The 26,631-nt window shown below is 46.8% G+C and overlaps 1 protein-coding gene across 8 annotated transcripts in view; it reads left to right on the top strand.

Moving 5' to 3' along the window:
- The window catches only part of ATP2B4 (ATPase plasma membrane Ca2+ transporting 4), a 166,996-nt gene that overhangs the window by 756 nt on the left and 139,609 nt on the right, over positions 1-26,631 (top strand). Inside the window, exon 1 of one of the 8 annotated variants that reach the window (XM_079982349.1) lies at positions 117-272. The exons of 6 other annotated variants lie outside the window; for them this stretch is intronic. The gene's annotated coding sequence lies outside the window, so the exon portion shown is untranslated. Of the gene's footprint in view, positions 1-116; positions 368-26,631 lie in introns of those variants that run through there. One more of the 8 variants, XM_079982348.1, reaches the window with a different exon arrangement.

Below are 26,631 nucleotides of genomic sequence, written 5' to 3'. Positions count from 1 at the left end.
CATGCCCGCTCGTGGTGCGCTCGGTCCGCAGGAAGCAAACTTGGGAGGAGGGAGGAGATGGAGCAGGAAGGCAGATTTGGGTGGGGCGGAGCGGAGCCGCCGCTTTGCATGAAAATCGCGAGGCGCCGGGAAGAGATCGGGCTTGGAAAGATCCTCCGTCTGGTCGGTTTCTCGCGCAGCCCCCAGGAAGCGGGGTGGCAGAGTGTTTCAGAGTTGATTTTCATTTCTCCATTGAATTTGTACGCCGCCCTTCATACGGAGATCACTGGGAGGTTCGTAATGCAAACCGGCTGCACAAAGTGCATAATAAAAGCAACAGTTTGTCCGCCTATAATTTAGCGATGGAAAATCCGGGGCGCTCCTTGAGGTCAGTTGGTTGGTTTTGCTGCCTTTTCTCTTAAGAGTGTGTTCTTGTGCGGAGCAACGGGGCGTTTGCGGAAATCCATTAACGATTATAGTCGGCGTCTTGTCTGTAGCTATAATAAAGCTGCGTGCCTGTAGATGGTGGGGTATTTTGTTTTGCTTACAACTGTAACATGGTTGCTCTGTGGGTTTGCTCATAGACTGCCTTAAAAAAAGAAGAGTGCAGAATATCTTGTTTCCCAGCCTTTTATCTCTCTTCCCCCGCGATGTTGAAACTGAACTTAAAAAAAGAGAGAAATCCTTCCACCACTACTGTTGCATGCAGAAATGTTGGCAGGCGCTGTAACCGCGCCTGACAGGCTTATCTTCCTGAATCGCCGTTTCAGGAATTCACCCCCAACATTACAACACTTCTCTGTTAGCAAAGGTGGTGGTTAGAGGCCGGGCGGGAGGGTGGGAGGTGCGGGAAGGAGGGCTGAATTCCTGAAGCAATTTCGCCCGTGTGAGGGGAGTGTGAGAGAAAGACTCATTCAACGGATCGCGGGGGCGCGGAAGGGGAGTAAAAGAAAACGAAAGTCTCGACCTCTTGGCCAATCCGTAGTAAAAGGCGCGCGGGGTTGAGCGGGCGCGCAGCCAGGGCGCGCGCGCTTCCCGGGCAGCGCCTTCCTTGCACATGGGGCCCCGATCCCGCTCTCTTGGGGGGTGTTCAACATTTCTTTTTTTAAAAAAAGAAAAATCAGGGGAAGATGGCAAGCAAGTTAGCAAGCGCGAGGGGCGGTCTGTGCAGTTCAGAATGCCAGATCCGAACCCGTAGCCTGCTTGCGTGGTGTGTTTGTGCAGCCTCCTGGGCTTTTAGCACAGTAACCTGATTATTTACCGGGTCGGGAGCACAATACTGGGTCTGTGTGTCACCGACGACGACCGTTTAGGCGTTTTAATTTGAAAACGGCGGCGTGGGGGGGGGCGGGTTGGCTGGGCCCCTCCTCGCTGCTTGGCGGGGCGGGGGCGCCTGCTTGGCGCTGACAAATGGACTGCTGGAAGCCAGACGGACGGATGCAGGAGGAGGAGGAGGAGGGAGAGCGGGGGAGCTCGAAAAATGCCAGCTAATCGGTCGCCTCCGAGGGGCGCGGCAGGACGGGGAGAGCGTGCCCGGCCGCCCCCTCCTTCCCACCGCAGGTCCTCTTCCCGGCCCGCCCCGCCGAGGAGGGCTTTCTAAGGGTTTGGCAATGGGTGTTGCAAAGCGGGGCGCCTGGAGGAATGTTCTGCTTGCCACTGCGGAGATCGGCCGAGGAGGAGGAGGGGGGGTGGGCTTCGTGCGGGGGAGCGGCGGAAGGAGACTCCCCGCCCACGCTGCGTGGGTGGGTCAAGGGCAGCAGGACCGGACACCGGGTGGTTCTGGCGAGTCGGGAAGGGCTTGCGTTAGTGGGCATGCCAGAAGGGGGGGGGACACAAGTTGGGGGCCATGGCCGCATAGCGCGCCAGCAGGTGAGGTTCGGTGGGGGTGAGAGAAAGTAGGAGAAAGGGCACGCTTGTGTAACTTGTTCCGCTGCCTCGATGCACCCGTGCAGGCAGCGGAATGTGCCTTCCACACCCATCCCATGCCCCAAACCACGCTGGGCTGTCTTTCCGCCGCTAGTGTGGCGGACGCGCGCACACACAGAGAAAGGAATTAACACTCACCTCTCCCCGACGCACATTATTCAGAGTCGCATCGATTAGAAAATCCACGTCTCCCTTTAGAATGCGTTAAAGGGGGGGGGGAGCGGGGTAGGCAGGAGTGACATGACATTTTCCTACTCCTTAACTCCCCTAGTTGTGAGAGTTCTGTAGGAATCCGCGTTAAGCAATCTAGAAGAGGAGGGCGGGCGTGTGTTGTGGAGGAGGAAATGGAAGAGTGTGTGTGTGTGTGTGTGTGTGTGTGTGTGGTGTTTATATAGCAAAGCTTTTTATTTCCAAGTGGCGTTCTGTTTTCTGTGTCCCCCACGAAGCATGTTAGAGTCAATGTCCTCCCATCTTTCTTTATTCAAAGATTTGGGGAGGGGGCTTAGAGGCAGCAGCCACAAGTAACTATTGAAGAGAATTCCACCCCTCACCTCGCCCCAAAAGGTTTAAGGCTGCAATCCTTTGCACGTTTACCTGGAAGTAAATCCAATTAAGCTTATTAGGATTACTTCGTAGTACTCTTGCATAGGATCCTGGTGTGTGTGTGTGTGTCTTTGCATGGTGTTTTCCGCACTCCCCAGAGATCTCCCCTTTCTCTTCCTCTTCCCTCCCCCCTCCGAGCAGCTGACACCAGGGACTCCTCCTATGGGTAGCTGTGCAGAACCCCTGCAGTCTGACACAGTTGGTAATCAGGGCTGCCAAATGGCTGTAGCAGATGGAAGCACACCCTGTTCTCCCCCTCCCCATTAGCGGCAAGGCAATCCTGTCTTGACTTTTTGCCAGTCTCCTGACAGGTGGGGGGGGGGAGCACAACCTCATTTGGGGGAAACTCCCATCTGCTAGTGAATTGTCGCTGGGGTAAAAATGGTTTTTGTTCCTCCTGTTGCCTCCCTTCCCATTTCCTTTCCGAGTGTGTCTTGCTCGAGAGGAACCTCCAATAGGTGTTGCTGGCTTTCAGCATCCACCATCCCTGTCCATTGGTCATGCCAGCTTCAGCTGATGGGTGTTAGATCTGGAGAGCTGCGATCTCAGACCTGTGTGCTGCATTTACCATGCCTTGGGAGTGCCTGCCTTCAGTAGAGCCCAGGGAAGAGAAGTGTTGCAGCATGATTTTGCTCAGCAGCTAAAAAAATAAAATAAATCTCTGCTTTCTCTAAAAGTGCAGGAAGAGGACTTTTTAGCTGTTTCTGTTGCCTGGTGTGAATTCAGGGTAACGGGCAGCCATGGTGCTTTGCATGGCGTAGCTCAGCCCTACCTAACACCACTCACTGTGCAGGGAGGATAGAGGAGGGAAAGCAGTAATGTGTGCACAATACAAAAAGCTGCCTTTCGAGAGCCTCTTGTTAGTGTGTCCAGCCTCCAGAGATCTTCCTTGCCCAGGCTTTCCTGTGCTCTCTTAACTGGAGTTTTCAGGCACTGAAGGAGCCTCTCGCAGGTTGCAATTCACATCATGGAACCACAGCCCTCTCCCAAAGTGGGGCAGTAATTCTATGGTAAAGTTGGAGTGCAGTGGGGCAAGGCTGGAATAATGAAGGCTGTCGCAAGCCAGAGTGTGTGCAAATCTAGCCTTAGAATTAAATGAAGGCTATTAAAAGTCAGAAAATTAGAATGGAGGTGCAGTGACAGAGCTGGGAGGAGAGCCAAGAAAGGGTTGATTAGCTGAAGCTGTTGAATACTCAGGTGTAGGATGCTGGTTGCCTTAAAGGCTTGGAGGGAACTTGGGGAGCTGAAGCTATTCTGCAATATGAAGGTCTAGTTGAGAAGTATGACTCAGGGTTGAATTGCAGCTCTCTATAGGGTAATGCTGCTTGATTTTCTTTTCAATGGGGTTTTGATGTGTTTCATTAATTTTACTTCCCTGTTTGCACCAGCCTGTCATATTAAGGGAGGGAGGGAGGGGGCAGAAACCCACAACATCGGGGTGAATCATACTCTAAGCCCCATCATCCACACACCTATGAATGTTTGTGTGGGGGGGAGGGAATGATCTTTTACTATCTCTATGAAAGCGTTGGGTCTGAGCGTTGTTGAATATCTGGATTGAATCCCCACCACCTGCACAATATCTCCTAAATGTCATCTTGTTGTTTTCATTCACTATGCAAAACAGCAAAACAAACCCCTTCCATGCAATGTTATTTTTAGACATAAGTAAAGGTGTGAAATAGCGAGCAGAAAGGATTTGAGCAGTCTTCTGCAAAGCCACTTGTCAGCAAGCCAAGGGCAAGGAATCTCCCCACTCCCTGCAAGTTGGAATGCTCAGAGTACAGATGATTCTGGCTGCATTCAGATAGCAGTTTATTCCATTTCCCCAAAGCTTCCCCAAGTGTTAAATTCCACATTATATTTCAACTTCCACATGGCACAAAAGCCACTTCCAAGAAATCTAATGGAACATAGCACATGTTTTGTGTAACATTTCCATGTTACTTGACTCCAGGAAAAAAAAATACCTGTTTGCAGCCTCCATAATCTTCCAAATTGCAGGATTAAAGTGATAAAACTTGGGGCTCCATACTGGCGAACGGTTCTTTCCTGCTGTTATCATGAGGAACGGAAGCATGCATGTGCAAGAAGAGTGGGGGAATTGTTCAATGTTGCCACACCACACCAACTGGTTTTATTATTATTTAAATCTGTATGCCACTCTTCATTTGTAGATCCCAGGGTGGTTCACAACACAAAAATGCAAGATAACAAACACACACAAATAATAAAAACCAGAACAAAGAACCCCTCTTCCCACAACACATTTAAAAGGGTATTGGAAGTTAATCAGCCGAAGGCCTGGTTGAAGAGGAACATATTTGTCTAGCGTCTAAAGGTGTGTAATGAAGGAGCCCCTGAACCTCCCTAGGGGTAGCATTCCACAAACTGCAGCCACGGCAGAAAAGGCCCCTTCTTGTGTTGCCACCCTGTCCACTCTAGAGTGATTTTGATAGTCAAGTTTTTTCTGGCTATAATCCATCACCTTATAATGTTCTCCATCAGCAAGCTGCCAACAGAAGACAGTCTGTTATGTTCCTTAGAAGGGCCTTGGATTATGATCTCGGGGTCCAGGTAGGTTCATATGGGGAGAGGCAGTCCTTGCTGGTATATTAGTCAAAAAGAACATTAGAAAATGGGACAGGAGCTCTAGCATCATAGCCAGGGAAACTAATGCAATACAGTGGTATCTCGGGTTAAGTACTTAATTCATTCCAGAGGTCCGTTCTTAACCTGAAACTGTTCTTAACCTGAAGCACCACTTTAGCTAATGGGGCCTCCTGCTGCCGTGCCGCCAGAGCACTATTTCTGTTCTCAGCCTGAAGCAAAGTTCTTAACCCAAGGTACTATTTCTGGGTTAGCGGAGTCTGTAACCTGAAGTGCATGTAACCTGAAGTGTATGTAACCCGAGGTACCACTGTATTCCCCACATCTGAATGCACCTTGTATGTTGCAGCCTGATCCCATGGATATTCATAGCCTAGCGTAGTAGCAAAAAGATTCCACCTAAACATTAGGAAGAACTTCCTGACAGTAAGAGCTGTTCGACAGTGGGATTTGCTGCCAAGGAGTGTGGTGGAGTCTCCTTCTTTGTAGGTCTTTAAGCAGAGGCTTGACAACCATATGTCAGGAGTGCTCTGGTGGTGTTTCCTGCTTGGCAGGGGGTTGGACTCGATGGCCCTTGTGGTCTCTTCCAACTTTATGATTCTATGAAAACTAGCAGGAGCTGCAGTTCCTCAGAAGAAATGGAAAGGCATCTGCATAAGTATATCTTCTGCATCTAGTGCCTGCATGGAATATAACTTGTGGTTCCCTTGGTTTAGGTTTTATAGGTTGGGTTTGAAACACACCAGCCGCGCTATGGGTAGTGGGTCATTCTCTGAAGTATAAGATGGCTTTGAAGTTAGAACTCCTTAGTCCTCTGAAGAAAATACAATAGCAAGCTGTGTTTCCAGGACTGTGGAGTGTTGGTGAGCTGGGATTAACATTTTACTTCCCTCTGTTTTACACTTGAGCTTTGAAATTCACCCAGATATAGCCTAGAGGGTAACACAAATGCCCTCTTTTTCTCTCTTCCAGGAGGGTGTGACATCCCTCCAAAAAGGATTCCACCTCTGTTTGAAGAACTGGGGAAACTGCTCAGATCTCAAGTCTCTCACTGCTTTGTGGGAAATCTGAGTTAAGCCGTCAAGGGAGTCAGGAACAAATGTAATGGTGCACTCTTTGCCTTGATCTGTGGCACAACAATAAGCTTCACTGTATGTTGCAATTCTATCTGTGTGAGAGAGATACCAAGCACTACAGTTTGGAAAACCTTTCTTTGAACCTTCCGTGTGCCAGTGGTGCAGCATGGAGTGTTTAGCTGGCCTCCTATTTCAAATGCCATGCATACATTCACTTGACAAAGTTGGTTGTAGGGTGTCTGTCACTATGAAATCAATTCACACATTTTTTGGGATAGTTAACTGGCTGGCTGTGCGAGGGTTGTAGAACATACATCAGCCACTGGTGCTTTCGTCTTGTTTGTGTACAGTGGACGCTCGGGTTGTGAATGTGATCCATGCGGGAGGCACGTTCGCAACCCACAGCGTTGTGTCTGCGCATGTGCGGGCTGCGATTCGGCGCTTCTGCACATGCGCAAAATGCAATTTTAGTGCTTCTGCACATGTGTGATTGCCGAAACCCAGAAGTAACCCATTCCAATACTTCCGAGTTTCGGCGCATCCATAACACGAAAACGTGCGACCTGAAGCATCTGTAACCCAAGGTATGACTGTACAGTCTGATATTAGCAAGGAGAAGGCACAATCCCTAATACGCCCCTTTTTTCTGTTGAATCATCAGTTTCCCAATTTTCCCACAGAAAAGCATGTGCCTCATGAATGAGATGCAAAATGGCACAGGAACTGTTTTAGCGACTGACTTGGATGGAAGCCTTGCTTTATTCCTTATCCCATTCTTTCTCTTTAATTAGTGAAACATTTATTTTTAAAAACTATAGAGAAATAGCACCTGTTCACATGGGGTGCTTCCAGATGCCCTGATTACTGAACATTTCATTCTGATTGGTTTGTGGGGAGGTTAGAGAATGTTGTGTTGAAGCAAGTGTTACCCCACACACTCTAGCGCATTTCCCTCTCACAACCCTCATTGCAGAAAGTCCAGTCTTTTGGGAAAGCTAGCTTGTTGCACCAGCCCTCCCAGTCAACTAGAATTCTGCAACTGGGTCCCACCTGAAAATAGTGATAGTCTGGAAATGCCCGGAATGTCTTGTGGATTTTGTTTTCCTGAAGTAAAAAATTAATGTTGTGCACAGCTGAAGTTTGATCCTTCCCATCTCTTTTGGGGGGCAGAGTGCCTCAAATGCATCACTTATTTTTGTTCTATGTATCCTATCCTTCCTTTTTATTCTATGTACCGGTGTCCTATCCTTCTTTCAAGGACCTCAGACAAGCACTCCTCACCACAACCTTAAGATGGAATTGAGAGTGAACAATCTGACTGACTTGCCTGAGGACCATCATAGCTAAGGGGCATTTGAATGAGGTTTCCACTTTGAAGCCCAGAAGTCTAGCTTCTGTATTATACTGAGGATGTGCAGCCAATAAAAAATACCTCCTATTTTAGAAAACTACTTCCATGGAGAGCATAGAAAATAGTCTTCTGCCAAGTCAGACCATTGATTCATCTAGCACAAATATGTTGTGAGGGTGACAGACCAGGATTTCAGGCTGGGGTCTTTTGCTACCTTATCAAAACAGTACCAGAAATTGAACCTGAACTTCTGCACAGGGGCAAACTTTAGTGAGGACAAAATATGGCGCACCACCTACGTATTTATTATTTTCACAGTAATTCCTTTTGGAACAAAGTTTGTCAAAGAGCCCCCCCCCTTTCATTGTACTCATGCTCTCAAGTACACAATTTTGCACCCCTCAGCTTGGTGCCCTGTGTGGGAGAACTGTCCATACCACCCTAAAACCTGGCACTGCTCTGCATGCAAAGGATGCACTTTATCATGTGTCATGGAAGTGCATGATGATAAATAATGGAACAACAGCAAAGGGGAAAATGACGTGTCAAAAAGTGTTGGCCTGTGCATGTATCTTAGAGTCCTTTGACATGGCTATGAAACTTTTTTTGTAATTTTTGTTACACCAATGTTACAAGCTAGATTTTGTTTATTTATTTATTTTAATTATAAGTTTATTTATAAACTATACTTAATATTTTAAAAATATCCATCAAAATATGGTGCTATAATTAAACATAACATTGTAAGATCATAAAATACAGAACCGCCATTGAGTCAAGTTGATTGTCTAAAATGCCTGGTGAAGCAAAACATTTTCCGCAAGTGGTGTTGTTTTCTTTCTTCCTGTTTTTGTTTTTGTCAAACGTTGTTCATCCATGGTATCTAAAGGACCGGGGGGGGGGGGGGCGGCAGATGGTCTAACCAAAGGTTGAAAGGCATGCCTTTACTTCTATTGATAACAGTAGCTGTGAACCCTCTTCAGGGGAGGGGCTCTCACTGTCCTGCTTGCTGTTTTGTCTCACTAAGTCTGTTGTTGGCTTGTTGAGGTTCAAGGATTTATCCTCTTTGTCACTGCACTTTCACTTGCCCCTGTAATAAATTTGGTGCCACTAAATATATCACATGGCACTGTAACAAATTGGTTTTTTACCCTTCTAGCTGTGCTGGGTCAGAAGCTTTCAGATATTTGTTGCAGTTCATAGATGAAATTTTCAAATAGAATGTAAATCATGACCCTACCTCACTGTTTCAGTAATAATAGCATACAGTTCATTATATAGTTGTTCTTCAAAAGATATATCGGTACTGCTTTTAAATGCAGAGGTCCTGGTTCTTTTGATTATGATTCATACATACTTCAGCAGGTAAGTGCATGTTTTGAGAATTACTGTTCCCCTGTTGACATTTTCACAGATCCTTTGGCATGCTAGTGTACCTCCCCCTGTCCCAGGGTCCTGCTCCAGTTTTTAATGCTGTCAGAAATAGCTGTGAAGCAGCCTTTAGTGAACTGCCCTGGGGCACTATAGGATGACAATGAAGCCATACAGAGTTTATCACCAATGCTGCTGCTAGGGAGGGCACTCAGATCAATTGGTCCACCCTCCTCCCTGCAGTTTGTTCTCATTTGCACTGAAGCTTCAGAATTGTTGCATCAACACCATTTGTGTGTGCAGTACCCAGTGCTGGATTTACATGTAAGCTAAACAAGCTATAGCTTAGGGTCCCACTCTCTTAGGGCCCCCCCAAAGAAATTTAAAGGAAAAAAAACCTGGATGTACATTTCCAAAATATAAGATAAAAAACAAATAAAATAAAACCTGCATATAGCAATAGTGTTTTGTGTTGTGTAGGCTCCTTTGATGTAAGTAATGGGCCTTGCCTGCTAGCTTGCTCCCTAAAATATCACTGGTTTGCTCATTTCTATATATAGGGTGCCATACTTCTGCATGTGCAAATGGCTTTGGTTATCCATTAGGTCCATAAATTACCATACATTCAACACAAAAAAACAGTGACAAATTGGTGTTGACAAAGGACAACTGGACATATAAAGGGCCCCATTACCTTCAGTAGCTTAGGGTCTCATCAAACCTAAATCCGACCCTGGCAGTACCAAATTCTGATATGGCCACATACATAGTAGGGATAATTATTGGGGAGGGGGCAGAAAAGTGTGTGTTCAACTCACAGAACGGTGTTGATTCTGGATATTTTAGCTGGGCTCCTCAAAAGGAGCCTTTGACCAAAGTTGGTTTCTTTCTGGTCTAAGCCTAGGCTGCTTTCAGAGGGATGCTAATGAATCACTATTCAAGTGCAATTGACTTTCCACACTATGCAGAATATAGAACTTTATTGTATGTTGATCCCACAAGATCCCCCCTTCCCCCACATTGCTCCTGTGGGTGAAGAAGGGGAAGTTCCAATGCCCCTGAACAGCCATTTGGGGTTTCAAAATGAAATGAAAATCAATTGTTTATTTCACGCTAAGTACTTATTAATTTAAGCTTGATTGCACCTTACAACTCTCTCTCTTTCTCTCTCTCTCTCACACACACACACACACAAAACCTAAAATCCCAGCATGTTTAATGTTTATTTTGAATTAGCAGTGTAGATTGGAAGTGTTTAATTGGGGGGGGGGGACATGCTGCTGGTGCTGACTGGAAAGGTTTCTGTCTTTTTAAAATGTGCATTATAGTGTTATAGTGCTATAACACTTTATAATGTAAGCAGGGTTTTGCTAATATTTTTATTTTTTAAAAAATAACTGGAAAGTAATTTTAGTGCTAATTCAAAGATAATTTTTTAAAACGTTGGCAGGGATATAACTGGTGCCCACTATAGGAAAGGCTACAGTGAATATGTGACAGGTTTACCTGTCTTTGAAAAGATGGAGCAGCATCACTAAGGGCATAACGTGTCTAAACATTCTTCTCAAAATCAGATTTTCTGTTGTGAGAGGAGAGAAAAAGGAAGAAGCACTGGGAAAATACATGAGGGTTGAAAGTAAAAGAGTAGAGTACAATGTCATGTGGAAACCCCCCCCCCCAATGTATGTCATATCTATATCTATCTATGGATGGATGGATGGATGGATGGATGGATGAATGAATGAAAAAACAAACAATACAAGGTGATGCCACACTAAATGCCCAGTATGGAAGCAGCCCTAAACTGCTACATTCTATACCTAAGGAGGAATTTGCCTGCCAAGGTTAGATGATAAAGGGAGAGAGGTACGGTTTAGGAAGGGATAGGCTTTGTCCCGCCTTACGCTTCAGAGAGTGAGCACTTGTATATAGTATACCAACCATCCGCTGCGCTCTTCCTCTGCCCTGAGTGGCCATGAACGAAGCCCTTAAATACTACATGAGCAAAACCTTTCTGGGATGAAGCGAGATTGGCTTCTGGGCCTTGCTGGCGATACTAAGGCCATTTTGGGCACAGGATCAACAATTAAATATAGAGCTCTTTGCTAAACTCTCAGAAAATACTATGATAACTTACTACAATGATACACATCATTTCTTTGCCCTGGGGATGCTGGTCTGGCATAAAATCGCAGTTCCCTTACCCTGTTTTGTTAATAGTGTTCCACAGTTAGCAAAAAGATATATCTGGTACTAAGAAAAGAAATCCCAATCCTGATGGGAGTACAATCCCCGCCACACCCCCTGCATGTGCCTGCCATTTCTTAAAAATGAAAAGAGAATGTGAATCACACATTTCTTGTATTGTCTAATTTGACATAGTAAAAAGGTTAAGGTAAAGGGACCCCTGATCATTAGGTCCAGTCGTGACTGACTCTGGGGTTGCGGCGCTCATCTCGCTTTATTGGCCGAGGGAGCCAGCGTACAGCTTCCGGGTCATGTGGCCAGCTTGACTAAGCCACTTCTGGAGAACCAGAGCAGCGCACGGAAACGCCGTTTACCTTCCCGCCGGAGCGGTACCTATTTATCTACTTGCACTTTGACATGCTTTCGAACTGCTAGGTTGGCAGGAGCGGGGATTTGAACTGCTGACCTTCTGCTGGCAGAAGGTCATTTCATTTTTCTCAGCAAGTCCTAGGCTCTGTGGTTTAACCCACAGTGCCACCTGCGTCCCAATTTGACATAGTGTCTGTCTATAATATAGACACAAACACTCTTCAGTACTGATGTTTATGGGATATTCTAGCCTATCAGATGATACAAACATCCTTTTTCAGGCAGTTTATCTACTCAAAGGTTGGCTAAGCTGTCGGCTCCCATCCTCTTGAGCCAGCATGGCCACTGATAAGGACTGTTGTCAGTTACAGTGCAACAACATGTGTGGGGGCCACTGGTTAGCCTGCCTGGCCTACTCCACCCAAAACTGCAGCAATGTAGTATAGATCAGGCATAGGCAAACTCGGCCCTCCAGATGTTTTTTTGGGACTACAACTCCCATCATCCCTAGCTAACAGGACCAGTGGTCAGGGATGATGGGAGTTGTAGTCCCAAAACATCTGGAGGGCCGAGTTTGCTTATGCCTGATGTTGATGCTCAGAAGCACAGCATTACTACTGTGAAAAGGAATTTAGTTTTTTTTATTGCTTTCACTCTGATGGGTGTGGTGGTGAGGTGATACTCAGAACCATCTGCTATGGTAACTGTGGTGTTCTGTATTCCCCAAGCGGGGCAGATGTTCTAACAAACTACACCCTCATTTTAAAATCAACCAATGTTCGGTGCTTCAAGCTCGGTTGATATAGATTGCTCATTCCTTTAAGGTGTCAGTTTGTGACCCAGTGCTGCAGTCATCCTTCCCATAGTTCTGCTGTGCGCATCTACCAGTGGAATTTAGTTGTGGTGCAATAAGGTTAGATGCCTCTAGTTTCCCCTCTGTGGGGTTAACAGCAGCTTCAAGAGGGGGTATTTGTCAGGGAAGAAGCACAGACAAGGGTTAAACATCCCCTTCTGCTGCACCACTGCTGTGATCAAATTTGTAGCCCCATATGACTGTGTCAAAGTAAACCCAAAACCAACAGGAGATCCATTATATCGGATCTGCCACATCATGTATAATTTGACTCTTAGTGCACAAGCCTTACATTCTGAGATTTTTTCTTTCAGGGAGTCTTGGCAAAGTTTGCCAGCTGATAACACTGCTTGCTGAGATGTTCCAGCTTTCATCCATCTCTTGTCTGATTGGTTGTAGTGGATATTTAATGGATGTGTCCCTGGAGAGTTACAGTAATACATTATTGTTGTATTCTTTCTTTTTGACAACAGTAGTCCATTACTCATTGCCACCTGACTGGGGTTGTTTCCAGGGCAGCATTTTTTCCTCCTCTAAAGAAATACCTGTGAAAAATGTTAGGTACACATATGTGGATTTCCGCATTCTAACTCAAATATTATTCTTGCATGGTTGGTGTTCTCTGGAAAGAATATAAAATGTCTAGACTAGCCCTCTGACCCAAGCCTTTCTAGGGGTTGATCATGGATTGTCACAGATGAATATTCAGGTTGCAAGAGCATTGGCTTTCAGAGCAATGGAGACCTATGCAACTTGATGAAAGCTTTTGGTATCTGTGCTTTTGTCAGAACAGAACAGAGGGGATGTATGGGTACAGCGACGGCACTGTTCAGGTGGCCATCTTGAGATGAAATGACAAGCTGTTTCAGGCTGCAGAGGTGAGCAGAAGGAGGTTTTTTAGTGGATAGGAAGAATTTACAGGCTGCCTGAGACTTTTGATCTGTTAAGTAGCATATCTCTGGTGGTGGCTAAGCATCAATGTCCCATAGGGAGGCAGAGGGCATATGTGAGATAATCTGCACCCATAATAGTTTCATCCTTAATACTGCCTAATAATTAAATGCTTGTTCAGACCCTAAAGCAGGAGATTATATCTCCTCAGTCTGCAACAAAATTTATCAGGATTAACCACAGCGAGACTGGGCTGCTATTGCTTATTATCCCTGCAACACTGCTGCCCATATCTTTTTTTTCTTCTTTTTTCTGCTTTCTGAACATCCACAGGTGATGTTCTGATCAGGTAGAGATGCCGTGTTCCAGCTGGTCATGGGAAATGACTTTGCCGCTGTCCCTTGCCAAGATTTTCCAAAGCTGAGCTAATAAAACATCTGACTTTGATGGTGGTTTAATTAGTTGCTTTTGGCTTTAATGTCAACGGATAACAAAGTTTCCATAGGCTTACAACCCTTCCCTATATTTTCCTTTTTTAATCTTCTTTCCTTTCTCTTGTTTCTGCTTGGAGGGGAAAAGAGAGAGGCACCGTCTGGCCTCTCGCTATGTGTAGTCTGAAGAAAAGAAGGTTCTGTGTGATGCCGGATTAAATTTTAATAATGTTGATGCTGCCTGAGGATGTCACAGCCCATCGCTTCCATGAACCATGCATCATGGCAGTGGGCAGCTGCATTATGACCCCCAGTTTGCAAGGAGGCCCACGAAGGCAAGAAAGGCAGTGTTGTTTGCCCAAGCTCATCTGACAGATCAGGGGATGAGCCAGAGATGGAACACCAGCTGACCTTGGCATATCAGAGGGGCAGCCGAAATGACCTCATTGAATATTTCAAGTCCCCAAATCCTAACCGGTTGTTATGATGTAGGGCAGGTCCTCCACGTTACAGAGGCCCAGCTAATTCCATGCCATAGGACACTCTTCCCACAGAGATTCTACAGGCATCCTCATGATTGAGTTTCAAGACATCTCTTGAAGACCCTTTTACAGTGGTACCTCAGGTTACATACTTAATGCGTTCCGGAAGTCCGTTCTTAACCTGAAGCACCACTTTAGCTAATGGGGCCTCCTGCTGCCTCTGCGCCGCCGGAACACGATTTCTGTTCTCATCCTGAAGCAAAGTTCTTAACCTGAAGCACTATTTCTGGGTTAGCGGAGTCTGTAACCTGAAGCATTATGTAACCTAAAACCTATGTAACCCGAGGTACCACTGTATACCAACAGGCTTATGTAGTGTGTCATGGTGGTTAGGGTGTCAGACCCAGGTTTGGGAAGCCAGGGTTCTAGTCCTAACGTGATCATGAAGCTCACTGGGTGACTTTGGGCCAGTCACATTCTCCCAGCCCAACCCACCTCACAGGGTTGTTGCAAGTATTAAATGGAACAGGGAGAGCTTTATATGCCACAAGATAAGCCTGTCATTTTTATTATTGTATTTGTGGTATGTTATGTTTTATTATACTGGTTGTTGTACACTGCCTCGATATTTTAAATAGCTTGGTATTAATAAAATTAAATGAGTGTTTTCCCATTGTCTTTGTTTCCCCACATTTGCCTTGGGAATTGAACTGATACTAGGGAAGGAAAGGAAGTGCATGCCTGCTGCTATACTTGGTTGCTTCAAGGGTGCACAGCCACAAAACACTGCTGTTCTTCAGCAAACTTAAAATGAGTGTCGGAACCAACAATGCGCTTGCAGCATTCCTCTGGAGCTTAAGAGACGTTTCTGTTCTTTCAGGTTAGGCATGAAGGCAGGCTTGCCTGGTGACCTTCAGTAAGAACCCCCTCCAGGTCAACTAGGAAAACAAGCATCCAGTGAAACAAACCAAATAACTAGGAAAAAGAGTCATTAAAATTTTTTTATTATGGCCTCATGTACCAGAAATGAATCACATAACTAGGCACTGGGAGGTGGGCCAGTAAAAATAACTTTTGTGGACTTCACTGGAAAGCTGCTTGGGGGAGATGTGATTGCGCTATCAGTGCATTTCTATCCCACCTTTCCATTTCTGGTTGGAACACCCCAAATAATTTTAAACAATCAAATTTAAACTGGATTGGAAAATGCAGATGGGGGGCTGCAGATAAAATCAAAGGGAAGTGATGCACAATACCCTGAGCAAAATGGTGTGTGATGTAGCAGTCAGATGGGTCATTTCCAAGCAGAGGCAGCATTGGAGCCCAACCTAGGTGTGACAGATCAATACTTGGTTCTCCTGGTGTCCTTAGCCCCTTTCATGTGTTTTTCATGTTCATGAGCACAAGGGGTGTGGGGCCCAGCCCCTGATGTCATGTGTTGTGCACTGAAGTCTGCAGCAGTGCAGATTTCCCCCATGCCACGGAAGTCTATGGGTATCATGTTCTCTGTGTGTACATCTCACAGAAATCCACACATTGATCCAGCACAGTCAGGGAAAGAGAAATAACTTGGGAGAAGAGCAACATCTTTGCATGCAGAAGGCCTCGGGTTCAATCCCCAGTATCTCCAGGTAGAGCTTTCCATATCTGAAACTTTGGAGAACCACTGCCAGTCAGTGTAGCTATTGTTAAGCTGGCTGGACCAAGGACTTTGTATAAGGTACCTTCCTAAGTTTACAACCCTGGAGGCAGGTCCAGCAGTGAAGCCCCGTGTACTTGTGGAGCCCTCATGTGGGTAATACATGAAGGTCCCCCACCCCTTATTTAAAAGCAGCTCCACACCCACACTTGGATTCAGGCAGTAGTACTGAGGGGGGTGGGTTAACCCAAATCTCATGTATCATATCCTTTATTGGCATTGATTTGTTGTTGTTTAGTCGTTTAGTCATGTCCGACTCTTCGTGACCCCATGGACCAGAGCACGCCAGGCACTCCTGTCTTCCACTGCCTCCCGCAGTTTGGCATTGATTAGCCCCACTCAAAGCTTCTGTTAGGGATACTGGATGGTGAAACAACAGATACAACAATATTCGCCTTCCTGGGCCAAATGGAAACTTCGGGGGCTGATTTTAATCAGAAAATTGGTGCAGCGGGAGAGGTTAACCCTCCAATCCAAATCGGTAGGGCCCTTGAGTATTATTAAGACTTTTTTAAAAGCATGAGAGATCCTGTTTGACAGATCTCCTGCATTGCATGTCTGTTTTGGCCCTTATATAGGAAGGATGGAGGGCACTGACTGAAGCTGTAAGGTCCTTATATAGTCTGAGTGTGTCTTAAAGAATGAAGGCATCGGCTGCCAAGACTTCTGTCACCGCATAAATGCAGTCATTGAAGATTGTTTGAAGATTGTGGATCAGCAGCCAGGATCTCCTTGAAGTCTTGATATCTCTGTGCTTTTCCCTAGCTTTGAAGGTGAATTACTGCACTACAGTGAGCAAGTCACTTACCTCTCGGTGCCCTCAAAACCCAGACTCCCCGCCCCATCTCGCCCTTTATCTGTGTGCATTGAATAAATTCTTCAGAGCAGGGACTGCTTTTCAGCTGATGTATGCACAGTGCCATAAAACAAGTCATTAATTAGAAATTATGTATTTTGCAGCTGTGTACACTACCGCATTGGGTTTAACAAATCGCTGCACTTCAGAATGGAGGCAAAGCTCTGTTTGTTCTGAGAATTAATCCCTGCTATTGTGAGAAATAATAGGGCAGCGTTGAATAAGAGCATCTTCTCAGGCTCGCCCCACATGCCTGCCAGGAACAAGGGGGGCTAGCGGCTTGCCAGACCACCTCCTGGGTTGTTCTTACGCAGGAGCACTGTGGATGGGCAGGCTGGTAGAAATGAGTTGTGGGCCTTTGAGGACTTCCACGCAAGTCTTGATGAACAAGGCAGAGCCCATTTTGACATTTTGCTGTGTGGCTTGCAAGCATGATGTCCTGGTCTGGTCTGATGCCAGATCCCATGGAGAAGGTGGTAAGGCAGGGCAAAGGCAAAGGCTGTTTAAGCTTTTGTCACCAGATGACCTCTAAGCTCCACCCTGTCAAAGAGAACTTCAGAGCCTTAAAAACCCAACCCCCGGTCTGAAGACAGGCACTCCTCCTTCATTCCATAACCTCCCTCCTGGTGCACTCCCTGCATTTCTGTGTGCTCTGGTTTCTGTTACGGTGTTCCATTACGCCAGAAGTGGTTTAGTCATGCTGGCCACATGACCCGTAAAGCTGTCTGTGGACAAACACTGGCTCCCTCGGCCTAAAAGCGAGATGAGCGTCACACCCCACAGTCGCCTTTGACTGGACTTAACTGTCAAGGGATTCTTTGCCTTTACACTCCCGATATTGCTGGACTGGTGAAGTGTGATGGGAGGCATATGGTTCTTTGGAAGAAGGCACCCATGAGGGTCTGGGCTCTGGTCCTGGAGGGTACTTCGGGGTCTTCTGTTAGCCAGTCTCAGTCATAGTTGTCCCCTGATCTCCAGCTGTCTGCTTAGAGCCCTGAACTTTATCTAGCTCCTCAGCTAATGCATCTACAGCCTCCAACTTTGTGTCTGAATTGCTTCTGGATTCAGGGATCATGATACCTGCTGGCACTCATGTAGGATGTAAAGTGAGAGAGTCTTGGATTTCACCTTCTAGCAGCATGATGCCCACTTTTCCCATGGTGCAATTTCCCCATTGCAGGGAAGTATGTGTGAATCCTGGCTGTTCAAGACCAGTTGGAACATAGGAAAGAGCCTTCTCTGTGGCTGCACCTGAAAGGTGGAACTCGGGTGGTCCATATTGACCTTCTGCCTATCAATAATTTTTTTAAAATTCTGGCAGACATTTGGCCTACCAGCTTGATCAGCTTTTAGCAGCATGTCTCTTTGTTTTAGGCTGCTTGTTTGTGTTGCTCCCAATAGCAGACAAGGTGATGAGATAGTGGCACACTCCTGTTTGCTGGAAAGGAGAATGGGGGGCGAGGTGGTGGGGAGGTTGGTGCAGTGCAAACCCACTGAAAGAGCTAACCTGGAGTTCCTGTTGGTGGGTTTGCACCATGCCAGCCACCCAGCTGCATCACCAGTCGCCCACTCCTTCACGGGAATCAGCAGGCGACTCAGCTGTGAGGAGGTCAGGTGAATGGTGCTGCCATACCATGCTGGCTGTTACTGGGAGCAGCATATACAATAACCTAATATGCTCTGCTAAAATGCCATCAACACAGCAGGCTAAATGCTTGTCAGGCGGTATAGAAATGAAATAAACAAATAAAATAAATTTATTTTTTTTTTTAAATGCCTTGCCTACTGCCTGCTCCTGTTTTCTTGCTTTTGCTGTAGTTATTGTATTCTGAACAGCTCCTGTGGTGGTTGTTACCCCTTTCTTCATATTGCAAATACAGTGGTACCTCGGGGTGTAAACGGGATCCATTCTGGAGCCCCATTTGCATCCTGAATAGAACGTAAGATGTGACTGCATGTCTGCACGTGCACGGGTCGCGTTTTGCCACTTCCGCTCATGCACGTGACGTCATTTTTAGCGTCTGCATATGCACAGTGGCGAAACCCGGAAGTAACATGCTTTGTAACTTCCGGGTTGCCACAGAGCGTAACTTGAAAACACTCAACCTGAAGCACATTCAACCCAAGGTATGACTGTATGCTAGGAGGGCAGGATATAAATCTGCTTTAACAGTGGCTGCTTAAGGGGTGACCCAGCTGGATGGGTGGGGTATGGATAATAAAATTATTCTTATTCTTATTAAGTACATAAAATAAAAAGCCGCATGGGCTATGCATATCTTCTCTGAGCATTCCTGCTGGAGTGACGGGTGGGGGAAAATCCCATGTGATTGACCACACCCATGTGACTTCTTCACTCTCACCCCAGCAGCTGTGGAGAATAATTTCTTAGGGAAGCAGTCCCTTGCTGTGTTGTGGGCTGTGCATATGGAGGGGGACCTAAATTCTGTGACACCCAGAGGTGACATCCTGACCAGTCCTTCCTTGTGACTAGAATACCTTTTCCTCGTCTGAATGTTTAGGAAACAGTGCCGTCCCCTCTTTGCCCGTCCTCCCATCTTCCTTTTTTTTGTTATGCTTTTTAAGCTGGAGAGAGCAAAGGTGCTTTTGCCCTTCCAGGCAGAGGACAAACATCCCACTTCAGCCCCACCAGTCTTATCAAAACTATCTTTCTGCGTGGCTGTATCTCCCCCCCCCCTCCCACCCACCATTGCCGTCTGCCAGTTAGGCTTGGTTGTGGAAACTGTGACGTTCACAGTATGCTTATTAAAAGGCAGAATGATAGCAGCTGTCAGGAATGGTAAGGAGCTTTTTGAATTCTTAATCTATGAGATGCTTTTATATTCCCCCCCCCCCCCCCCATCTTCTCTTTTAGGCTTGTCATCCTTTTAAAGAGAGACCAGGACAGATATTTTTTTTACTGGTGTTAAAAAAAAAGAGCACCTCCAGCCTCCACTGATGCGATCTTGGTGATGAGATGTGCACAGTGTGCGTTCTCCTTGAAGTGCTCTTTGTAACTCAACCCAGGCTTGCTTTGCTGTTGCTGGTTATTTGTATTTATTATATAGACCAGAGGGCCTTGGTGCTGTGCAAAGTCACAAGGGAGGGAGGGAATTCTTGTCTGTCAGAGCAGATCTAAGTAGATAACCGGTGAGAAGGAAGGTGGCTTCTTGTCCCTGTTTTACATATGGTACATTTGTGAGGGAGAATGCGAGGCAGGCGGGCAGGCTAAATGACCTTTCCAAATTCTGATGGAATTGCTGATAGGGGAGGTACTGAATCGTAAGTATTTCAGTCATCCTGACGGATCATCGATAGAAGGCATTTCTTGTTTGCCTTTGTTGGTAGAAGAGCAACAGGCTTCCAAGAAGGTAGGCACAGAGGTCACAAGGGTAGCTTGAGCACAGCCAGGGATCTGCCCACATCAACATCCACCCTGAGATTAAATTTGCGGGTCCCAGGGCAGGTGTGTCTGTGTGTCAAAAAATCTAATAGTTGTTGCAGGTCTTCTTTTTCATATGGACCCTCTGAAGTGGGAGGGAAAGCTGCATGGGACAGTGAGCAATGGCATAATAATGGCATTATTTTCATTACACTACTGTTCATGCTATTATTAGGCTCCATTGAAAAATGACAAAGAAGGGAGCAAAGTTTCCAGCTTGTCACTCCCTTCTGATGGACTTAAATGCTTGCTCAACCCTTTGTGACTTTGCAGTTGGTCCTAACAAATATATTAATTAAGCTACTGATTTATGACCTCAGTTTCTGCTTGGTTTCTACATGCTGAGAAGATGATTTGGAGTCTGAAGAGAGTTGAAATGGAGTTCAGCAGGCCCTAGTTTGAACTCCCTTCCTCTCATGGCTTTCCCCCACCCCACCCCGAAACTCTGGGCCTTTTAGCCTTGTCAAGGTATTTGTGAAGGTGCTGACAAATACTGAAAATCCACAGCCCCCTTCATAGAACTGCCATCCCCAGGTTTCTGTGTGCAGCAAGCCATAACAGTTGTGAGAACCAAAGCTACAGGGAACCAGGCAGAGGGCCTTCTCAGTAGTGGCGCCTGCCCTGTGGAATGCCCTCCCATCAGATGTCAAAGAGATAAACAACTACCTGACATTCAGAAGACATCTGCTGCTGCTGCTTGCCCACCAGGTTTCTCTTACGCACAGCAACCCAGGTCATGTGGGCGGGGAGGGGGGGGTTGCAGTGATTTTTAGGAAGTCACTAGCTTGCACCAGGCGTCCTACTGGGAAGATCCAGCTTTCTGAGTGCATGTTCTGGAAGTTGGGCAATAGGGGCAGTACAGGATTCCTTTTGGTGTACCGACCTCTCCGCTGCACCAAGGACTCCCTGTCTGAGCTGCTTCAGGTCGTGGCAGATTTTCTCCTGGAGACACCTAGTTTGGTTGTCCTAGGAGATTTTAACATCCATGCCGACACGACCTTACAAGGGGCTGCTCGGGACTTCGTGGAAAGCATGGCCTCCATGGGGCTGTCCCTGAATAAGTTTGGCCCAACTCATAGTCATGGACATGCCTTAGACCTGGTGTTCACCTCTAGTGACGTGGGTGATCTGACACTAAGTAAAAGTGAAACAAAAGAAATGCCATGGTCAGATCACTTCCTGGTGCAACTGGACTTCTCCGCGACCCTTCCCCTCTGCAGGGAGGTGGGACCAATTCGGATGGTCCGCCCCCGCCACTTAATGGATCCAAATGGTTTCCAGAGAGTGGTAAAGGTAAAGGTAAAGGTACCCCTGCCCGTACGGGCCAGTCTTGACAGACTCTGGGGTTGTGTGCCCATCTCACTTAAGAGGCCAGGGGCCAGCGCTGTCCGGAGAACACTTCCGGGTCACGTGGCCAGCGTGACATCGCTGCTCTGGCGAGCCAGAGCCGCACACGGAAACGCCGTTTACCTTCCCGCTGGTAAGCGGTCCCTATTTATCTACTTGCACCCGGAGGTGCTTTCGAACTGCTAGGTTGGCAGGCGCTGGGACCGAGCAGCGGGAGCGCACCCCGCCGCAGGGATTCGAACCACCGACCTTTCGATCGGCAAGTCCTAGGCGCTGAGGCTTTAACCCACAGCGCCACCAGCGCCACCTGCCACCTGCGTCCAGAGAGTGGTAGGGGATGCTTTATCCCATGTTGATGGCCTTTCAGCTGATTCCCTGGTGGCCCGCTGGAATGCGGAGTTAACCAGGGCTATCGACTGTCTGGCTCCGAAGCGCCCTCTCCGATTGCATGGAGCCCGGACAGCTCCGTGGTTTTCTTCGGAGCTGAGGGCGATGAAACAATCGCTGAGACGGCTAGAGCGTCGGTGGCAAAAAACTCACTCCGAATCTGACCGGACACAGGTTAGAGCTCAACGTTGAGCCTACCAAGTGGCGATAGCGACGGCGAAGAAGACTTTCTTCACCGCCTCTATTGCATCTGCAGAAAATAGTAGCAGGAGACTCGTAATTTAACAGAACCACCTTTACCACCGGGGCCTTGTAAAGACCCCAAGATCTCCTGCAACGATTTTGCAAAGTTTTTTGCAGATAAAATCACTCATATTCGGAAGGAGCTAGACACCACCGTGGGAGCAGTGCCGGGGCGGGAGAGTGCTAGAGCTCTGTCTGGTCAAGTTGCATGGAATCAATTTCAATCCGTTACCCCCGAGGATGTGGACAGGCTGCTTGGACGCGTGAAACCAACCACCTGTCTCCTGGATCCTTGCCCATCCTGGCTAATAAAAGCAAGCCGGGAAGGGCTGGGCGATGGGCTCTGCGGGGTGGTGAATGCTTCCCTCTGTGAGGGAACATTCCCAGATCCGCTGAAAGAGGCGGTCATTAAACCGCTTCTTAAAAAACCATCTTTTGACCCGGCCAGTATGGCCAACTATCGCCCAGTCTCAAATCTTCCTTTCTTGGGCAAGGTGATTGAGCGCGTGGTTGCTGAACAACTCCAGGCACGCCTGGAGGATGCGGACCATTTGGATCCCTTCCAATCGGGATTCAGGCCTCATCATGGGACTGAAACTGCCTTGGTCGCGCTGGTTGTTGATCTCCGGCGAGCTAGGGACAAAGGTGAGAGTTGTTTCCTAGTTCTGCTGGATCTCACAGCGGCCTTTGATACAATCGATCATAACATCCTTCTGGACCGTCTAGAGGGGCTGGGAGCTGGGGGCACTGTTATACAGTGGTTTCGCTCCTTCCTCCTGGGCCGTGTTCAGAAAGTGGTGGTGGGGGATGAGTGTTCAGACCCATGGGCCCTCACTTGTGGGGTGCCTCAAGGTTCCGTCCTCTCCCCCATGCTCTTTAACATCTATATGAAGCCGCTGGGAGAGATCATCAGGGGGTTTGGACTGGGTGTTCATCAATATGCAGATGATACCCAGCTCTACCTCCCTTTCAAATCAGAACCAGTGAAGGCGGTGAAGGTCCTGTGTGAGTGCGTGGAGGCGGTTGGAGGATGGATGGCGGCTAATGGATTGAGGTTGAATCCTGACAAGACAGAAGTACTGTTTTTGGGGGACAGGGGGCGGGCTGGTGTGGAGGACTCCCTGGTCCTGAATAGGGTAACTGTGCCCCTGAAGGACCAGGTGCGCAGCCTGGGAGTCATTTTGGACTCACAGCTGTCCATGGAGGCGCAGGTCAATACCAACTCCACCTGGTACGCAGGCTGAGACCCTACCTGCCTGTGGACTGTCTCGCCAGAGTGGTGCATGCTCTAGTTATCTCCCGCTTGGACTACTGCAATGCGCTCTACGTGGGGCTACCTTTGAAGGTGACTCGGAAACTACAACTAATCCAGAATGCGGCAGCTAGACTGGTGACTGGGGGCGGCCGCCGAGACCACATAACACCGGTCTTGAAAGACCTACATTGGCTCCCAGTACGTTTCCGAGCACATTTCAAAGTGTTGGTGTTGACCTTTAAAGCCCTAAACGGCCTCGGCCCAGTATACCTGAAGGAGCGTCTCCACCTCCATCGTTCTGCCCGGACGCTGAGGTCCAGGCAGAGGGCCTTCTCGGTCGTGGCGCCTGCCCTGTGGAACGCCCTCCCATCAGATGTCAAAGCAATAAATAACTACCTGACATTCAGAAGACATCTTAAGGCAGCCCTGTTCAGGGAAGTTTTTAATCTGTGATATTTTAGTGTATTTTTGGTTTTTATGGAAGCCGTCCAGAGTGGCTGGGGAGACCCAGCCAGATGGGCGGGGTACAAATAATAAATTATTATTATTATTATCTGAAGGCAGCTCTGTTCAGGGAAGTTTTTAATGTGTGATATTTTAATATATTTTCAATCTTTGTTGGAAGCCACCCAGAGTGGTGGGTGGGGTATTATTATTATTTTTAATAATAATAATAATTATCATTATCATTATTATTATAACAGTTGAACAGGTCTGAAATGGGTTTGAATTTGCAAACCTCCAAGAGTGAGAACAGAATACATCGGGGCTCCTTCAGCTTGCCAGTTCAAATCTTTCCCTTGTCATTACTCACTTAGAGCCAGTTATCTTTTGGCAGGAGGAAAACTGAAGTGAAATGAGCCTGGTGGTTGTTGACCACTTGTCGGGGGAACTCCTGGCTTGTTGCAGAGGGCAAAAAGCCTTTGAAGACAGAATTAACCTCTCACCATGGAGTGGGGGTCATCATACACTCTGCTGAGTGGGTGGTTTATTTGTTGATTAGGAGAGGGGATTTCAGCAGGTGTAGCTGTTTGTTTCTTTTCTCCTGGCCATCCAAACTGGTAAGGAGACTCCAAATGGGCTGCTTAACCAACAGCTACTCAAAGTCTTAACTGTTTCATAGGAGTTGTAGTCTGCAGTCGCAGCAGAGTTCAGTCCACAATGCTATTTCCCCCCCAGCCACACCCCACACCTCATGTCACATGAGCTGAATAGGTAAGTGTGTACAGGACTGCAGCCTAAAAGGCTTTCTATGGCTGCCCTGGACTAGCAGTCATGTTTGTGAGATCTGACAGCTAAAGATGGAAAATATGATGTCAGGACAAGGGTGCTTAATAGCAACTACTTAGTTACTGTGGCTCCAAAGGATGGTGCCACAAGAAAGGAAGCATGTACAGAATGACACTGTTGTCAAACTTCTTTCTGTTTTCTTGGTCTCCTGCAATATTTGTGATAAAGCCTGGATGGATTTTGGTGGTATGGCAGAAGCAAAGGGGTTCTAAATGTGTTTAGGACTGCAGCCATTGGCTTCAGTTCTCTGCAGACTTACTTGCTGGTAACCTTCACTGAACACAGAGGAATTTATTCTTGAGTAAGCATACATAGTGCTGTTGCATATGCATAAGAGTTCTGCACAGAGCTGTAGTAGAGTTCATCATACTCTAAGTTGTAAAACTAAAATTGAATTTTTTGAAGCTGGCCAGTGATTTAAAACATTCCCTAGTGACAACATACAGCATAGCTTGGAGAGGTCGCAGGAATGTGCTGTGTTCCATATTAGTCAGCTCTCCAGGGCAGTGGATGTGCAAAGTGAATTTGAGTGCAGTTCTATGATACACTGTACAAGATTTTTGTTTTTGTTTTTTATCGCTTTTGGGTTAGAAAACTGTTGTGTTGTACTGTAAGGTCTGCAAGGAGACTGCTACAAATGTTAGCTGAACAAATTTGTTCATATGCTGAATCCACTGCCCGCCCTTCTCTGATTTTGCAGTACACTTCTGTGCATCTGTGGGCGAGTCATTTCCTTCTTCTTCCTAGTTGCCAGGACTAACACCACATGGGATTATTTTTTTGATCCATTCATTTGTACTTGCCCATGTGGTGTGGGAAGCCATTGAAGGACCGAAGCAGATTGTTTGATACATACTCACAGAGGAGATAGTTGCTGGTGATTAAGATGGGTTATATATTCTCTTGGAAATGTTATACTGTTTGCTGGTACTTTGAACTCAACGATGAATGAGCTCATTGACAAATGGAAGTGAAACATTTTGTTGGAATGTTTTGCCAGTATTCTATGCCTGCCTATTTTCACTACTGTCAGCTGCTTCCAAAATAAGGTGACAAAAGTGTGAGTCAACATGAGAAGAAAAGGACCCTATTGCCATCAAGAGAGGAAAGTATATTTGGTTGCAGATGCTTAATGTTTTCCAAACAAAAATTCCTCGTTATCTCTTTGCCGAATCTCTTGCCAAAAAGTGGGCTACAAGGTATTGCCTGGGGCATTGGCACCTGCATAAGTCATTTCCATGGCCAGCCCACAGGTGTTGATGGCTAATTTCTCCCTCTGACATCCCTAAATGTAAGAAGTGAAACCCTGTGGCCCACATGGTTTGGATTTAGATTAAGTTTCTCGAAATGGGAGGCTGTAGGGGGCATCATGGAGAGCAATAGTTCCCAGCTTTTATTTTTACTTGGGGGATTCCGGACTTGCCAGTCAGCCCTACACCTGACCCTCAAGTATGACCCATCCAGTATGTCTTTGTGCTGCTCTTTCCCCCAGCATCTGGTGCCTGCAGATCTGAACCTGCCCGTTAGGAATTACAATTCACAAGGTCCTCTGCAACACAGGACATCTGAGACCTGTGCGGTGGTGGTAGAAGGAGGAGGCCTTTTGGCTCACTTGTTGAAGGTCAGGTTTTTAAAAGCCACAGGCTACTGTACCTCCTGGGAACCTGTAATTATTGGGACATCTGCTGGAAGACAAAAGGAACTTTACACAATTCATCAGGGAAAGATGATTATTTGTGTAGCTGCTTCATGGAAGCATCAAAACAATGGATGGCCTTTTAAAAACATTTCTGGAACAGCAATGTTGTTATTGTTATTGTTGTTAAGAGCTGGGTTCTTTCTCAAGCTGAAGGGCCAGTGTTCAGTACATAAGCCAGTAGAGATCTTCATATGCTGCTCTGTACATTTGGTCCTGCTTTTGCACAGGTGAAGGGTACAGTGGTACCTTGGTTTGCAACCGCTTTGGATTACAACTGTTTTGGA

This window comes from Podarcis cretensis (genome assembly GCF_951804945.1).
Source record: "Podarcis cretensis genome assembly, chromosome: 6".
Lineage (NCBI taxonomy): Eukaryota > Metazoa > Chordata > Lepidosauria > Squamata > Lacertidae > Podarcis > Podarcis cretensis.
Note: the sequence above shows the minus strand (reverse complement) of the source record. Positions and strands in the feature narration are given on the sequence as shown.